Source organism: Staurois parvus, unplaced genomic scaffold, assembly GCF_062004578.1.
Source record: "Staurois parvus isolate SC_StPar_1 unplaced genomic scaffold, SC_StPar_1.0 ptg000116l, whole genome shotgun sequence".
Taxonomy (NCBI): Eukaryota; Metazoa; Chordata; class Amphibia; order Anura; family Ranidae; genus Staurois; species Staurois parvus.
The window spans coordinates 5,333,100-5,347,506 of NW_028317912.1; the positions used below are offsets into that span (position 1 = coordinate 5,333,100).

The window sequence follows — 14,407 nt, forward strand, 5'->3', positions numbered from 1 at the left end:
GCAGGTGTGGACTGTTTTTTTTTTTTCAAGCCGGTCGGCAGCCAGCATTCATACCTGGTAGTGTTGGGGAGGAAAACAGTTTTTAACACCAACTCTTGTTTACATTCTACTGTCAGTGGGTAATCCTGCTAACAGCAGATTAGTTATGGTTGTTAAGGATGCAGTGGGTGCTGGCTCCTTAACAACCAGTTATTCACAGGTTGTTAAGGATTCTGGCAGCTGCCGGACCTTAACAACCAGCTATTTCCTGAGGGTGCCAGCTCTTTGACAACCAGCTAAAATGAAAATATTCTTTAACTATTGCATACCTGGACCACTACTTATTTAACACATGCATTTATTTCCTTCAGTGAATTGACTAACACTGTTCTATATCGTATTTACCAGGTCTTTTCGCTTTTTGAAGTAAGTACCACATAAAGGGATAATGAATTGACATTTGCAGTATCGCATACGATATTTGGGGAAAATGTGTCACGTGACCTGATATGCTTTATTGAATTGAGCCCATTGCCTAACATGTGCCTGTGACCTTCGTTTATTACCTTTGGTATCACTTGTCCCTCCCTTTTAGATTGTAAGCTATCATGAGCAGGGTATTTCTAACTCTCTTGTGTCGAATTGTATTGTAACTGTACTGCCTCCCTTTATGTTGTAAAGCGCTGTGCAAACTGTTTGTGCTATACAATGCATGTATTATAATAATAACAAAATTATGAAATTGTGCTGTTTGTATTATAGAATGTGAATATTTCACTTTAGTAGGTGTATGCATGAGGCACATGATAAAATCAATGATGATTCATGTGGATGCAACAGATGACTGAAATGTCTATTTCTGTAGACACGACAAACATTGCTCTGTCATCAGAGACTGAACATTTTTACTCATAGGCCTGCTATTTCATACAGAATGTTTATAGTGGAAAAACATATAAGAATTGTCAGCCTTTGTCTGTGGGAATTTCCGAAACAAATATAATGCATACTTTACATCAGACTGTTATACTGAAGCTACACTCCAGTTAAAATTGTTCTTCAGGGTCCATTCAGATTATTCCAATATGTTATTTTCCATGACTTTATGGGCAGTATTTCACGTAATAACATACATTTTTTGTTATGGCAGACCACTGATTTTAAATGGGCTGTTAAAACAGTACAAGGCATAATTAAAGGCCTATGAACCAACACAACACAGTGCACCACAATGCACAGATGATGGATATCTGTACCTTATGGTGTGTTAAAATGCATGTATGGTATAGTGCAATGGCTAGATGTGTTGGGGTACCATTCATGGATATGTGTTGCAGCATATTATGACAAATTATATAGTGTAGCATTACATTTTTATAAGAGTAAAAATATAGAATTAACCCCAAATCATTATAGCTCAACTCTAACCACTAGCCTACAGGGCACCTATACCCCCTTCCTGCCCAGGCCAATTTCCAGCTTTCAGTGCTGTCGCACTTTGAATGACAATTGCGCAGTCATGCAACACTGTACCCATATGAAATTGTTATCATTTTTTTGTGACAGATAGAGCTTATTTTGGTGGTATTTAATCACCTCTGGGATTTTTATTTTTTCTTAGACAAACCAAAAACCACTAAAAATTTTGAAAAAAAAAATGTTCTTAGTTTTTGTTATAACATTTTGTAAATAAGTGATTTTTCTCCTTCACTGATGTGCGCTATTAAGGGTGCACTGATGGGCACTGATAGGCTGCACTGATGGACACTGATAGGTGGGACTGATGAGGAGGCACTGGTAGGTGGCACTGATGTGTATTGACAGGCATCACTGATTGGCACTGAAAGGCAGCACTGATACATGGCACTGACATATGGCACTGATAGGCGGCAATGACTGGCACTAATATGCAGCACTGACTGGCACTGATAGGCTGCACTGACTGGCACTGTTAGGCGGCACTGACAGGCACTGATAGGCGGCACTGATAGGCAGCACTGACAGGCGGCACTGACTGGCACTGATAGGTGGCACTGATTGGCAGCACTGATAGGTGGCACTGATTGGCATTGATAGGTGGCACTGACTGGCACTGATGGGTGACACTGAAAGGCAGCTCAGATGGTGCACTGATGATCAGTGTACATGTCCCCTCCGCGGAAAGACGATTACCGGCTCTCCTCTCCTCTCGAGCTGTGACAGCTCGAGAGGAGAGAAATGCCGATAACCGGCATTTCCCTGTTTACATGTGATCAGCTGTGATTGGACAAAGCTGAGCACATGTCCGAGTCAACATCTTCGGCTCTTTCCGTGATCGGTGATCCGCTGTGTCCGAGGGACACAGCGCACCGCCGATCGCTGCGCGCTCCCCATGGTCATCACTGTCACACTCTATACATTTGATGATCGCTTTACGGTCCTTTGCAAAGTGTTCTGAGGAGGCACAGCATTTGTAGCAAACCCAAAATTTCTTCAAAAGTTCCTTACGTTCTTGGAGGGTTTTCTTTCTGAAGCCCATACATTTCTTAAGTGGATGTGGTTTGTTATGTATTGGACATTGGCGATTTGGGTCCTCAATTTTCTTGTTTTGATCAGTCTTTTCAAGAACTGTAGCAGGTGCAGGTAGAACATTAGTCCTTTTTCACTAACGCTGGACCTCTACGGTCTCTGTGCGACATATGTATGTTCGTAGGTCTTTGAAAGAGTGGACTGAGAGAGTTACATATGACCCATATGTAACCCATATGAGAAACGTGGGTCATTCTTAGTGTCTGCAATTCTTTTGATGAACTCGCAGAAGTAGGAAAAAGGAGGAAAGGCAACTCTATGTTCTTCCTTATAGTTTGATCCAAGTGCTGCTCATCTTTCTTGAATTCCATATGGTCACTTGAGAACAATAGATTTAATGCCATGAGAGGTGTCAAGGTAACTGAGACCAGGTAAGTTGATGTCAGCCATAGCAAGTTGAACCTCTAATAGAACATCGCTGAGTTCTTGAAACTTTAGGTTGTCGCTAGCAGAAATCATTGGGAAGCTTTGCAACCTTTTGAAAAAAGCATCTTCAATGGCCTCTGGGCTGCCAAAGGTATGTTCAAGTCTAACCAAAGCAACATTAAGACCTGCTGCAGGGTTGTCAATATGAACTGCTTTGAGTCTCTTGATGCGTTCAGTAGACTGGGGACCTAGCCATCTGATGAGTAGATCTAATTCCTCTGTGTCATTGATGTCTAGGTCACTCATTGTGGCCTTAAAAGTGGATTTCCAGCCTCTGTAATTTTCAGGCTTGTCATAAAACTTGGTGAGGCCTGCCTTAACAAGCTCTCTGCAGAGCATGTATTTAGCAAACTGTGACATGTCCGTGTTTTCAAATTTTGGGTGCATGACTGCAGGTGGAACAGAGTTGGTTGTGATGGTTGGTGGACTTACGTGGAGTGACTTGGGAATATATATTGCTGCTAAGGCATTCCATGCCGGAGCTGGCTTAAAGTCCACTGGCATGTTGGTTTGTAGAGTAGTGCGTTTGCTAGGAGGTACCGTATATACTCGAGTATAAGCCGAGTTTTTCAGCACATTTTTTGGGCTGAAAAATGGCCCCCTCGGCTTATACTCAAGTCAACGTCTGGGGGGGCGCGAGGCTCCATCAAGGGGGGCGCGTACAGGGGTGGGCAGAGGGCTGCTGTCTCTTACCTGGCTCCCACGATGATCCATCCAGGAAGCGCTGCTCCTTCCGTCACTCCGGCCACTCCCTCACTCCTGCCGCTCGGCTCCGCCTCCTCACCGGTGATTGGCCGCCAGAACTGTAGCTCAGGAAAGGTACACAGGTGGTCAATCACGGGCGAGGAGGCGGAGCCGAGCAGACCCGCGAAAATCGAGTGAGGGAAAAGCTGGTAAGTGTGCAGTGCAGAGGTGCTGCTGCAACCACATATGCTGGCTGCAGCAGCACCATACTGCAACAGGGGTCAGCAAGTGTCATTGGTGTCAGTGGGAGGAATAGTGCCGCATCATTGGTGTCACTGATACTAATGTTGAGGCATTATTCCTCCCACTGACACCAACGATGGGGCACTATTCCTCCCACTGACACCAATGATGGGGCACTATTCCTCCCACTGACACCAATGATGGGGCACTATTCCTCCCACTGACACCAATGATGGGGCACTATTCCTCCCACTGATACCAATGATGGGGCACTATTCCTCCCACTGATACCAATGATGGGGCACTATTTCTCCCACTGACACCAATGATGGGGCACTATTCTTCCCACTGATACTAATGATGGGGCACTATTCCTCCCACTGATACCAATGATGGGACACTATTCCTCCCACTGACACCAATGATGGGGCACTATTCCTCCCACTGATACTAATGATGGGGCACTATTCCTCCCACTGATACCAATGATGGGACACTATTCCTCCCACTGACACCAATGATGGGGCACTATTCCTCCCACTGATACTAATGATGGGGCACTATTCCTCCCACTGATACTAATGATGGGGCACTATTCCTCCCACAAGATACGGTATTTTTGATACCATATTGTTTTTGTTGACCCCATTTTCCACTTACAGAGCTATTTTACTGTTTTTCGTTTAAATAAATATTCATGTGATTTTATTGGTCTCTATCTTTATTTTTTACATTGACTAGTAGGTGCCTCATTTCCCACCCTCGGCTTATACTCGAGACAATAGTTTTTCCCAGTTTTTTGTGGTAAAATTAGGTACCTCGGCTTGTATTCGGGTCGGCTTATACTCGAGCATATACGGTACTCTGTTGGTGTCAAAGTAGGGTGGACGGTCTGTTAAATACACACCAGTGTCTGCGGCTGAGTGAGATGCTGCAGTCTGATGTATTAGAGGATATAAAGGCAAATGGTCTTGAGGTACAGTAGGTGCAGAGAAGATACTTTGATTGAGTACTTTGGCTTCTGTGACAGGGAGTTGATGTTCTGGAGAGGTGTGTGAAGAATCTGAGACATAAGATACAACTGAGTGTCTGGAACTGTTGTCTCTTTCGTTTTCACTAGCGGCTTGTTCTAAGACCCTTAACCTTGCCATGGCTGTGGCATGCTCACATTGTTTTTCCAAAACTTCAATTTCTGCCTTTTGATGTGTGGCTTCAGCCTCCATTTGTGCTTTCTTATATGCAACCTGAGCCTCTATTTCTGCGGCCTGAGCCTCTCTTTCTATTTCTGATGTGTGACCTGAGCCTCCATTTGTGCTTTTTGATGTGTGGCCTGAGCCTCTATTTCTGCGACCTGAGCCTCTCTGTCTGCTTTCTGAGGTGCGGCCTGAGCCTCCATTTGTGCTTTCTTATATGCAACCTGAGCCTCTATTTCTGCGGCCTGAGCCTCTCTTTCTACTTTTTGATGTGTGGCCTGAACCTCCATTTGTGCTTTTTGATGTGTGGCCTGAGCCTCTATTTCTGCGACCTGAGCCTCTCTGTCTGCTTTCTGAGGTGCGGCCTGAGCCTCCATTTGTGCTTTTTGATGTGTGGCCTGAACCTCTATTTCTGCGGCCTGAGCCTCTCTTTCTGCTTTCTGATGTGTGACCTGAGCCTCCATTTCTGCTTTCTTTTGGGTGAAGGCTGCCTGAATTTTAGAAGCTTCAGCATCAGCACGGGCTTTTATTAGTTGTTGACTGAGTGTAGAAGATCTTGAGTGTAGGGATTTGGAAGATCTTGAGGGACGTCTAGTAGACGCAGAGCGATAAGATCTGGATTCATAAAGCTGTGCTATTCTCACCTCTGCCTTTGTCTTTGTTTACACCACTAAATTGTCTCTTTCAATATTGAGCTCCTCAAAACTCATTAATTCTTCCAATGACCATTGACAGTTGTACCGCTTTAACAGAGCAATATATTTAACACACAGTCTTTGATAATTCTCATAAGCAACATTAAATTGCTGGATAGCGCCCTCTAGTTGTAATGGCTCATGAGATTGTTGGGAGAGAGCAGACATGCATTTAACAGTAGTAGACCATAAGTCATTAATATTAGACAGCAATTCTGACTTGTCAGCATTAAGATTTTCTTGTACCTACCAGGTTAGATTTCTTAAGCGTTTTTCTCTTTTATCTAATTCAGGGTTTAAGTCCTGCTCTGGATGAAGCTCTGATTGTGGTTGTGTATTAGTTTCCCCAGACTGTATATTGCTCTCCTGAAACATCATGTTAGCAAGGAGAGGGGTTGATAGAAAGCTTACAGAGAAATGTATAACTTCTTCTCTGACTGAGTTCAGGTTTTAATGCAATCATTTTCTTTCTTATAAGTTCACAGACAAGAGTTGTGTGGTAATGTGTACACATGCAGTGTATAAACTTGCAGTTGTAAAACATTCACATCAATAATGTGTCCTGACACTGATGAGTGTTATGCTGGGATATACTTGCAGACATGTACAGACTTGTGTAGAGGTGGCTGCACTCTCTATAGCTGTTATATCCAGTATCCATGTAACATCTCACTGTGTATAGTAGTTAGCAAGGATTCCTATGAAGCATTCCACTGTTCTTTTGACTAGCCAGGATGAAGCATTCAACCGTTCTTTTGACTGTTCTGTGTGTCCAATCTAAGCATTGATAGTGTGATCTCTGTAACTTACAGTTGTGATGAGATGGTGATAACTTCAACCTCAGTTGGGGTCCACAGTCAGTGACTCGATCAGAATGATATCTTGCAGATGTTGTGAAGTTTATTCCATAAACTGAGAGAATCTTACAACAATAAACATTCGATAGGTTGAAAGAACATACTTTTTCTGCTTCTTGCCATGAGGCTGCTGCAATGCATCTCTGGGAAGGGGGGAGGGCTATCTATGCAACATTCGTTAAACTAAAGGAAAGGGAGGAGCAGAGACAAAACACTGATAACATTTAAAGGTAAATGACAGTCAACATGACAGTCAAGTGAAACATGACAGTCAGGATAGGTTGGACAAGCAGAATGTCAGGGAAAGTGGCACACCTAAAAAAGAAGCCAAACACAGTTCATGTTATAACCAGTGGTGACTAGACGTAGCAAATATACAAGAATGAGCCAAGAACACAGACAGATGCCAGTTCTAAATAAAAAATGGCAGTCTAGCAGATCAGGATGCAGAGGTCTTTAATCAGACATTCAGATTGCAGGTAGAGATCACAATTTAAGCTCTACTAACTGGGACTAGGAGATTGATTTGCTAAAGGCAAATAGACTGTGCATTTTGCAAGTGTAGTTGCTCCAGAGCTTAGCAAATGATTAAAAGCTCTGGTGATTTTCATCATCCAATCATGTGAAAGCAAAAATGCTGTTTTTTTATTTTCCTTGCTTGTGATTGGGTATTTTTTACAAAGTGAAGTTTTACAGCATTTACTAAACCCTGGGGAAAATGCGTGCAACTGCGCTTGCAAAGTGCATAGTCTATGTGCCTTTAGTAAATCCACCCCAGTATGGCTAAGTGTCCCAGAAAGAAGACGTAATGCAAGTGAGGTAAGTAAGGTGCCAACAATCTCAAAAGTGCCGGACCCTTTCACACCCATATGATCCGATTCTGCACATCACACCGCTTTTTTGTGAACTGATTTCGGTGTGTCGCTAACTTAAAATACACACCCGCAGTGGTTTGTATGAACAGGGTGTGATTATAATGCGGTGCGGAAACTGGTGCAAATTCCTCACCGCATTAGTTTGAACCCAGGCAAAAGGTGGCAGCTGATGAGAGAACTGCATAGTTAAGGCATTCTATGCATGAAAGCAAAAAAAATTCAGCCTGCAGAACCAATTTAAAAGATCAGTGTTGGGTAGACAGGAGATCTGAGGGATTGAACATTTTCCATTTAATTTTAGTAGTGATAGGAAAATTGTCTTATAGTATATGTATGTACTAGACAGTGGTTGTGCATACTGAATGAAGAAAACACTTGCTAAGAGTATACTGAGCTTTGTAATTTTTCAAAATATTTTTGAAGATATGATCTCCCTACTCAAAGACCAATTTCAGTTTTTTTTTTAAGATGAATGCTTAAGCCATGGTTTAAAAATAAAGTAACTCTAGCTGCAATTCTTACTTTCTCTCTTGCTCTGTCACTTTCAATGATTCCTTTTCATCCCTGATGTTCTCAGGATTAATGATAGCCAGTGTCATTCAACCTGGAAGGCTGAGTATGACCTGTGAGTGAAGGGTGTCATGAACCCACCCCCAGAGGAGGCAATATAGCAATGCAGAGACCAAAGTCATCACGTTAGCACCAGGGGCGGACTGACAGTTCATGGGGCCCCCGGGCAATAGGGGATCAAACTGTCCTTGCCCAAACTCAAAAAAGCCTATTAAAAAGGTACCAGGGGCATCTCATGGGGCCCCCTACTGACCCCGGGCCCTCGGGCATTGCCCGAGTTTCCAAATGGTCAGTCCACTCCTGGTTAGCACCATGACTGGGGACTGTCCAGTGCCAGAGAAAAAGGGAAGAGGAAGAGAAACATGTGTGTAATGTGACTGGCCTGAAGACATCTGGAAAAGGTATAAAAACAACAAAAATTACTAGCTGGGGGCATCCAGAAGGGGGATAGAGAAGAGGTTGTAACTGAGCTTTAACAATTCTAATAGACATAGATGCTTGTTGTACTAAAGCAGACCATATACATATAAAATTTTTCCTTCAACCAGAAAATTTTTAACAGATTGCTTTATCCATGGTAGACAGAGCAGATAGACAAATCTTCTGCTGAAGCTACTGAATTTTGACCACTGGCTCCGCCAGATGTAAAAATACATAAACAGTGCCGGAATCCAATTGGATGTAGGAACTGTTTGGTTGGCAAATGTGTTCCAGCTCCTTTTGATTTTTCAATCGGGAGATGTGGGGCAGTAGGCAGCCAACAGGGCCACCCACTCAACGAGTTTCAACCAGTTCTTCAGGAACCTAGTAGAAATGTTCTCCATGTATGTATCAAATAAAAAGTCACTTGGCTTTTATAATATTGTGCTCCTCCAGTTTATGCCAGGATAATATTGATATTGCAAGCCTTAGCAATGCACAGTATATTGTAGGAGCTTGATGTCCTACCTCCACAGGTGGGGGAGATTATAAAGACTGAACAATAGTTTACTACTGTAGAGTTAAGAAGGCGACAGGGAAACCAGCTACTCTACAAATGCAGAAAACGTTGCCACAGCATAAAAATAATGAAAATGTTTTACATTACCATTATAATTGTTATAATGATAATTACTGGAAGTTCAGTTTTGTTTTCCTTTAACGTATCTATGTTACGCAGTATTGTGGGATGAACAGAATATTACAGTATTGTGAAATAGTACAGTGGACTTGTGTCCGCAAAGCTTTTTGATATGAAATATGTTATTGGAATCACACAGTAATCTCCCCATAAAACACCCGAATCATCTATGATTCATTGGTATTTGGGAGATATTGCTTGATGTAATTTTATTGAAGAAAGGTCTTAAAGGTAGCACTTGGTCAGTCTGGTTTTGTGTTAGTCATACAATCTAAAAAACTTACTTTATATTTCTCCCTGAAATGGGTGATGTTTCTTGCAAAGAGACTAGATTTATAGTTGCATGATGCTAAAAAAGTATTTGTAATTTTAAATATTTATCGGTTTGATGCAAGTTATTAGATTTATGAATATACTTTATTTACTTCGGGCAGCACAGTGGCTAAATGGTTAGCACTTCCACCTGGCAGTACTAGGGTTGTTGGCTCAAATCCCAGCCATGGCACCTCCTGCCTGGAGTTTGCATGTTCTCTCTGTGCCTGCATGGGTTTCCTCTGGGTACTCCGGTTTCCTCCCACATTCCAAAGACATGCTGGTAGGTTAATTGGATCCTGTCTAAATTGGCCCTAGTATATGAATGTGAGTTAGGGACCTTAGATTGTATACCCCTTGAAGGTTAGGGACTGATGTGAATGTACAATATATATGTAAAGCGCTGCGTAAATGCGCGGCGCTATATAAGTACCTGAAATAAATACATTTACCAAAATGTTTCAATGCATTTTTCTAAATAATCACCCTGACTTGTCCATTATACAACTTGCTTTTTACATGCGTTTGTTATATATATATATATATATATATATATATTGATTATATTGATCCAAAACAGATATACAGGCACACATGGGTCTTGCAGCTGAGGTTATTAAAAAAACCCAGAGTTTTTATGGTCTGCATTTCAATGAAGCTCAGTCCATATTTCTCAAGATGTGTCGGGAAAGATAGACTTAGCATCATTGAAGCATCAGCAATAAGAACATTGTTATTTTGATTTATCTCCTCTGAAAGACCCGTGAGTGTCTCTTTAACTGTTTTGGATTTGCATGGATTTCTTTGTGGGTGAGTACTTGTGCATTTACTGTATCTCACACATAGAGAGTGGTAGCTACCATTAGGACTACATGTATATACAGTATGTATTTCAGCGCCACAAATTCCAATAAAAAAGTCGTATAGCTTTGTTTTAAAGTGAACACATACCTGTTAAAGTCTACAAGTAATCGTTACGCCTAAGAATAGATATTAGTGTTGGGCTAGATATTTGAGTCGAACATAAGTTACACAGCAGCCTTGTGTAGTGTGTTGGTGGAGTTAGTTAGGTGAGGTTAGGTAGACAGTGTAGTCAGTGTAGTGCGGTGTTGTGGAGCAGTCTAGTGGTGTTCGTGTTGTTTTTACAGCACTTCTGCATCACCACTGTTCTCATGTTTAATTGTTAATTTTTTTTCTTAATTTTAGACAAACTGGAGGGAAACCCTCAGTGAAGGTGGGACTTTAAAGGCATTGTACTCATACAGATTATAATAGATAAAATAATAATATGTATTAGTTCACATATAAATTGTAAGCAATTCCATATCCATTGTGTACAAAACTTTTCTTAAAATCATAAAGCTTCAAAGATGAGGTAGTGTCCTGTTTGTAATACTGATACGTTTTGCAGTTCACATCTGCTTCATCAGGGACCTTGCGGGACTGTCCAAATAATTTTTTCACAATTATTACATAGCAATAGTACCATTCAGGTAGATAACATGAACATCTCTAATTTACAGACTATGTGGTGATTAAATCCTCCAAACAAACCAACCTTACTTGATACCCACAACTATTTGAATCTCAGTTACCACTACTTCCTGAGAGGGCGCTATGTGTGTAGTTGAAACACCCTCACCTCACCAAAGACAGCAAGGGAGGGCTACCTGGAAATTGGGCCAAGAAGAGAGAAGGGAGAAACAGGCTACTATTGGCCAATAGATTCACACTAAAATTAAAAATAAAATAAAAAGTACAATATAGTCTAACAAAAATAGTAATAATGAAAATAAAAATGTAAAATACATATATCCTATATGATCATTCAGTTATGCATACTTACATGCTCCTACCCAATTGGAATATATTGAGGGGACAGAGCGTGCACATATAACCCTACAGTGATGTAAAAACAAGGGATGGAAAAGCCATTAGCCCTACCCACTAAAAAACAAAACAAAAAAAACAAGACACATGATATGGAAAATTATCTATCATCCATCAATATCAAGTAAATAACCACATGGAAGAGGACCACTTAACCCTATACAAGGACCTAGCTGGTCCAGAGACCATGGTGTAACTGTCCACAGCTGCTCCAAATAAGTTAATGCTCGTGAGGAGAGGATTGTTTGTATCAAAAAGAAGGCAGAACAGCAAAGACAAGTCACTAAGTTGTAATTAAATCCTCCAAACAAACCAACCCTACTTGTTACCCACAACTGGGGAAAGGCTACATCAATGATAGCACAACACATAATATAATATAATATAATATAAAGAACAGTCCATCAAAACAATAAGTATCCCCCAGTATGCAGGACACAGATATATTATTCCAGATATCAAACTTTAATACTCACATATGGTATAGTGATTCAATGTGTCCCAGTCACAGCGTAAACCTACAGCAGCGGGACCTGCTTCTCACCCCTCCTCCCTAAATGGCCCCACTGGGTTGGATGCCACCACGCAGATGTCTGGTACTAATTGACTTCAGGCCGGTATGTGACGTCACGTCCAGTGCAGGTGCCCAGCAATAGCGCATGTACCCACACAGCAAAGGTCAAAAGAAGCAGACCAAGGAGCAGGTAGAACGCAAACTACAGGCAGAGGTGGAATATTGCCTCCAACCAATGTGGGAAAAAGTTGATTCCCCCTAAGTGGAAAACTCTGGGCGCCTGAATGTCCGGGGAACTTCCCCTAGTGGGGGAATACTCAAACCACACAAGGGATAAATAGCACCGTCTCAGGTTACAATAACATAATTAAGGTGCCCAGCAGTGTTTTCCTTTTTTTTTATTTTCCTTTTTACTTTTTAATTGAATTAATTTTTTTTTGGCTGCAGCAGCAGCACTAAAACTATATAGGACATAAGTGCTGTTCACTCTGCTGCATCGCAGGCGTTCCTCCTTCTGTGTCAGCAGTGGTTCCCTGTTTTTTCTTTTTTTTATTTTCTGAATTCTTTTATTTTTATTTAATTTTTCTTTTTTGCCGCAGCAGCAGCAGCATAAATATTGCAGGCATAATTGCTGTTCCTTTTTCTGAGTTACAGGTGTTCTTCCTTCTGTGTCACAATTTCTTTTTTGGCTTTCTTAATTTTTTTACATTTTTTTTTGCCATAGCAGCAGTAATAAAAAAATATCCATAATTGCTGAACCCCCTATTTTCTGTAAATAAATAAATCGGCTTATAGTGTACCAAGCACAAAAGTATTGCAACCAAGCATTAAAAATTCCCATCCCACAGTCAAAAATAAAACGTTATAAAAATCCCCATCATGTCTGAAAGGCCAACAAGGAGAGGCAGACACTCACAGGCAGCTAAGAGAGGGCAAGCAGCCTCTGTGTCCACAGTGAAAAGTGGTGGTTGTTGACATGTTGTATACTCTGCAGGCAGGGCATGCTTGCCCTTTTTTCCAGTGCTGGCTGTGTTATTGAGCCACAACATGCAGAAGAGGTGGTGAAGTGGATAACTAAGCCATCTTCATCCTCCTTATCCTCTGTCACCCAGGCTCATACTAGTTTGCCTTCCACCGCAGCTGCCAAAGCAGCCTATTCCACAGGCTCCTTGTCTACCACAGCTGCTCCTTCCGTAGCCCCACCATCATGCACAGAGGAGCAGGGGTGGACTGACAACTCATGGGGCCCCGGGCAATAGGGGATCATGGGGCCCCTGTGTCCTTGCCCAAACTCAAAAAAGCCTATGGAAAAAGGTACCAGGAGCATCTCATGGGGCCCCCTACTGACCCCGGGCCCTCGGGCACTGCCCGAGTTTCCAAATGGTCAGTCCGCCCCTGCAGAGGACTCACCAGAATTATTTGATTGTAGTGTCAGTTACATGCTGCTGGAGGATGCACAGCAATTTGAATTCTCCAATGTTGGTTCCCTGGTCGAGGAAGGGAGTGACGTGAGCCTAGACAGAGGGGTTGCCAATGAGGGAAAAAAATTGGTAGTCAAGTTCCCCGCAGCCGCAGCACACTGCCAAGTTGGCTCCAATGACTAGGAGGGAGGGGATGATAAGGTCACTGACTGTACTTGGGTGCCTGAGAGAACAGAGGAGGAAAGTGGCACAACTCCAAAGAGGCAGGATGTCCTCCAGGGGCAGGTGTAAGGGCACCCACCCTATTGCATCACACGACAGAGCTCCACAGGTGCAGGACGCTGCAGACTCCTGACTAACTTACAAAAGTTCAATGGTGTGGACTTTTTTCAACATATGTGCAGCAGACCGCAGCGTTGGTGTTTGCAGTCTCTGTCTGAAGCGGATGAAGCATGACCAAAACACCAGCCGCCTGGGCACCACATGCTTGACAAGACATATGACAACCTGCCATGCAGCCAGTTGGCAACAGCACCTGAAAGACCCACATCCTAAAAAATTGCTCCTCATTTGGGATCTCTACCCCTACTATAAAACCTCAAGTCTTCTCAACAGCCTACACTGAGAGTGATGGTATAGCAAAGGGTGCCACAAGTCCTTGCACCAAATCTGCTAAAAGTACACCACCTGTTAATCTCAGCAGGCAAATTCCGCTACCCCAGTTGCTGAATCGTAAAAAAAAATACTGTCCTATCCATCCATATGCTCATTGTCTAAAAGCTAGCTTGGCCAAATTGCTAGTGTTACAACTACTGCCTTTTCATCTGGTAGACTCTGCCCCTTCATGAATTTGCAGAATATGCTGTACCACAGTGGCAGGTTCTGAAAATACATTTCTTTTCACATAAGGCCATTCCAGCTCTGTACCATCATGTGGAAGGCAATGTTTTTGGCCTCGTTGAACAGGGCGGTCAGCAGCAAGGTCCACTTTACTGCTGACACATGGTCCAGCAGGCATGGTCAGGGACTTTTCATATCGTTCATGGCACACTGGGTAACT

The 14,407-nt window shown here is 42.4% G+C and overlaps 1 long non-coding RNA gene across 1 annotated transcript in view; it reads right to left on the minus strand.

Moving 5' to 3' along the window:
• The window catches only part of LOC149467298 (uncharacterized), a 48,719-nt gene extending 41,765 nt beyond the window's left edge, over nt 1-6,954 (minus strand). The window contains exon 1 of the long non-coding RNA XR_016311977.1: nt 6,599-6,954. This is a non-coding gene — a long non-coding RNA (uncharacterized LOC149467298). The remainder of the gene's footprint in view (nt 1-6,598) is intronic.
• Between the last annotated feature and the right edge of the window lie 7,453 nt (nt 6,955-14,407).